Below are 4710 nucleotides of genomic sequence, written 5' to 3'. Positions count from 1 at the left end.
CCCCCGATCAAGTCCCCCTCCTCATCAGCCCAAAGAGCAATCAGGGTTCCCTGACCTGTGGGAAGTCGGAGGACCATCCACCTCCATCCAGGTCTAGTAAGGTGAGCATCCAAACTGCCTAGGCTCCCACAAAGCCAGTACGTGCAGTAGGATCAAAAGCCCATTGCCATTGTTCTTGAAAGATAAAATTGTTCACAGTGAAAGATTTCATATACATCACAAAGGAAATCCCTAATAAAATGTCAGAAGTAAAATCAGATATTGTTTTATGTCATTACAATGAATAATATCCCCTTTCTATAATAAAATTATTTTTAATTTACTAGCAGTGCAATTCACTTTGATACTAAAAACAATGTGGTAAACTACGACAAAGGAAACTCTAAAAGGTAGAAACAAAAGGACACCTAAAACATACTCTGCAAATTAATTATAAAAATCAGGAATCCTCATGTTGTTCTCATGAAAAAAAACTGACCAAAAACATAATCAGTCAACATAAAAAATATAATGGTTCTCATTACATGTACACCAAATAACATAGGTACAACTTTTCAGTAACAGATTATAGGCAATGTGAAAATAAATAGACAAGCTACATTTATCATATATTAATAAAGCTAATAGTTCAAGAAACCTGAGTTGAACAAAATATCACTCAAAACAATGAAGATCTTATTTTAATTCAAGCTACTATAAAAATGATATGATTGGTGCCTCAACAATAGACATTATTTTCCGTGGATTTGAAAACTGACTTAAGATCAATATGCTGTCAAATTCTGTCTCTAATAAGGTCCTCCTTCCTGACTTGCAGAAAGTCATTTATTTTCCTGGTGTCTTTACAAACTGAATTTAGAGTGTTGATGTGCCTTGTTCTTCTAAGGATGTTATGTCCATGGTGAGGGCTCTCGCACCATGAATCTTTACCAAAGGAAATCCATCTCAAAGATACACCACTTAATGTCATCATCTGCGAGAGTACAGGTTCAGTAAAAGAATTTAAGAGAGCACAGTTAGTTCTTATGGCTTGAACAACATATCAGTAAGTGAATATAGCACAATAAGTAAAATATAACCCTTGATTATAGAGTTTACATCTTTGCAACTATGTATTGAATATTTGTAAAAACTGGGCAAGAATTAGCTCTAATACTTTCCTCCCCAAAGTGTAATACACAGTATCTCAATATTTTTTGTTCTAGCTAGTCTTTTTATTTTGTTTTGTCTACTTTACACAAACTAGGGTCCCTGGGAAGAGGAAGTTTAAATTGAGAAAATGTCTCTATCAGGTTTACTTATAAGACATTTTCTTGATTAATGATTGATGTTCGAAGTCTCAGCCCACTAAGGATGATACCACTCCTGAGCTCACAGACCCAGTAGATTCATGATCCTATTAGGTTCTCGTTCAAAACTTGTTGACTCAAATGATAGTATATTTTTTAACATTAAACAAGGTAAGGTAAATGGTTATGATGGAGTTTTTTTCTTTTCACTTCCTTAAATTCATTCTCTTTACTGATAATTCCATGTTATTTTTGATTATTCAAAGTATTGTTTTATTAAATAGCATTTAAAATTGGTCTATCAAAATCCATATAATAACAGTTTCAGACCCTTCAACTCACACCTTGCCTGTTTTTCCTTCTTGCTTACTGTACTCTCCCATTCAGTTCAATATGTATCAGGTTGTCTGACCAAATAAAATTTCCTCATTTCCATGAATGTCCAGCAGTCCTTTACAACAGGAACTTCAGAATTTCTTTGTTTAATGCCTCCATTCTAATATTAGAGATGTGCCTAGGGATATCACTAAGCTCAGAAACAGCACTCCACATCTGCTGCCTCACCCTCCTCCACCCTGTTTTATTCACCTGTACGATTACACTTAGTGTGTGCACCTATTTTCTTATATGCAGTCTGTTTAAAGAGTATCTTGATACCTAAAAGCCCTGACACAGACAGGCATCAAAAACATGCCACTATGGTTTGCTCACTACTAAATTCCCCATGGCTAAACCAGGGCTGGACATATAGTGTTTAGTGAGAATTTAATAAATAAAATGTGTCTATTTTGTCTCAAGGTCACTACTGAACTCCTTGATGGGATTTTACTACTGTTCTTTAAAAGAAATGACTCTCTTTTATCAATATTGAAGGCCTCGGTTTGGTGGTTTTTCATAGGCTTTTTCTGTTGTGCGTTGAACACTCCTGCTATCCCTTAGCATATTGTATTTGAATACAGTGTTTCTTCCTCATGACACGAGTCAGAGATTTTTGCTCTTTCCCATAAATCACTTTGGTATCCAGGAAAAAAAAAGCATTAAGCATTTAAAAGTAACTTGTAATAGACTAAACATGGGAACAAATATAATGACATTCATTTAAAAGGCAGGAAAAAAAGAGACTATTATTTAGCTTTTTATCCTGGAAATAATATGAAATCAGTTATCCATGTTTGCCTATTGTCATTCCAGAAGGAACTGGAATAAAATTGGTGCACTACTGTTTCTTGTGGAGATGACAGTTGTCACACATGCTGTTACCAAGGATAGTAAAAACTTGTCTGTGGAACCAGAACTGTTACTGTTACCCTTGGTCAGGCCACATTTATAAGTCTGTATATAATTTCCAAATGTATAGGTCAAAGCAACACGGCACATATAAAATAATTCAAAAATTACAATTAATTTCATTTAATTCCTTGATTTAAATCCAGCAACATGACAATAATGAGATTTTAAAGAATTTATACTGAATTGACAAGTATTAATGTTATATTTAGAAAGAAACAAACCTGCTTAAGAGACCAACAAGTGCATGAGTACAAAGTCATCTCCTGGAACACAGGAGGTCCAATAGGAGCCACTCCTCTGAAAAAAACTTACTTTTTCTTCCCCAGTAGCCATTGGTTGCCAGTAGTTACTCAGCTAGGTTGTGGCTTTGTAAGCCTCTCTCCCACCCATGCTAAAATTTTGCATGGCTTGATCTGGTGCAAGTCTTGTACATGAAGTCATAAGGGCTATGAATTCATGTATATAGTAGCCCTGTTAAGTCTGGAAAACATTAAGAATTGAATATTGTCTTCTTTTTAATGCTTCAAGTTCAAACAATGTTGGCATTACTCAAAAATTACTTGAACATTCCTTATCTGGTATGTAGCAAAGATACTTTTTAGTTTTTTCTTCCTGCAACATTCTTGACTTTTGACTTCTACCTACCAAGAAGTCTCTTCAGTAGTGTGCAATAAGGCTTCTAATTTGAAGTAGTTACTTTGCTGTGATGTCCACTCAAAAGTATAAAATTACATTATTGTGTAAAGGAAAATGATTATATTCCATTGCAAATCTGACTAGAACAAGGATCTTATATGTCTGCAACTGATGGATGATTGAACAGATAAGCTTTAACTTATCCCCAAAACAGAAATATCTGAGGGCTTTGATCCTTTAGAATATACTAGCCATTTCTATTTAGGAACTTATATAATTTGCTTATTGCTATTCGTGATAGCTATTTTGCATAATATAGTCCCTTTGTAACTATTTACAAATTAACTAATAAGAATATTGCATAAAAATTATACCTGTGAATGATTTTTATTAATCTCTATAAAGTATATAGATAAGCAAAACTGAACTATATCATAGGTGCAATTATAAAAAAGGGGATTTCTTTTCAACATATTTTCTCGATCTTTCTTGGCATTAGTAAATTTGCTGATGTTACCAGGAAATATCAAGGTGCTCTCATTCGAAGATGAAGCTACAATTGGAATTTTATTTGTGGGATTTCCTCTGTCACTGACAATCCACAAATCACTTAAATCATTCAGGTATTATGAACTTTAAGTGGCCTCTGGAGAAAACCAACCCAATAGCCCTTTTTTATTGTTAGCACAACTTCAAGGAATTATGGTCAGCCCTTATTGAAAAATTCATGAGACAAGAGAGTAAAAAGTGAGAATTGTACAATAAATCATTGTGAGCAGGTAAGGAAGTAATAAACATTGATCAGCAAAAAGACCAGCACATTGACTAATGGCCTCATCACAGTCCTTCTCCAGGACACAACCAGTTCATCTTTCTGCTGCACACGTGCCATGGAAGAAAACAGGGTCATTCTGCTTATTCTTAGTCTTGCTGTTTTTTTTTTTAACATTAAAACAGCATGTGCATAGTTTAGCAGTATAAAATGATCACAGTTTAACTATACATATTTTTAGTCTACTTAGTAACTATGTAATCACATTTCCATTATTTTACTATTAATATTTAATATTCCAAATATTAACATCCTAGCATCTAAGACTAAGATAAGTATTCTTCGAAGTTTGGTCATGAAAGTTTGTGGGTTGAATTTAAATGAGAAAAGGACTTTATTCCATTATGAAGACTGAAAGTGGACTTCCAGAAGAGTACTTAACAATATTTCAAATCCCGGGAAGTTTTCACTCAGTTTAGTGGAGAGCGAGAAGTCATTTAACTTCATCAGAAAACTTCTCAGCGTTACTAACTGGACCTGTGAGAAACAGCCTTATTGGATTCTGCAGACAGCTGATGGCAAGATGTCCTGAATGTTTTGAGCTCTTCCTTTCCAGTTAGTGTCAGTTATAATGTTGATGTCTCAGTTTTGTGACAGAACAAAATAACAGAGTCAGAATCTTTCAAACTTCACAGAACCTAGAAGAGTAAGGTTGATCTTTCT

Source organism: Alexandromys fortis, unplaced genomic scaffold (genome assembly GCF_014885135.2).
Source record: "Alexandromys fortis isolate MF-2015 unplaced genomic scaffold, M_Fortis_MF-2015_v1.1 scaffold_11, whole genome shotgun sequence".
Taxonomy (NCBI): domain Eukaryota; kingdom Metazoa; phylum Chordata; class Mammalia; order Rodentia; family Cricetidae; genus Alexandromys; species Alexandromys fortis.
The sequence above is the reverse complement of the archived record's forward strand: the minus strand, read 5'-3'. Positions refer to the sequence as shown.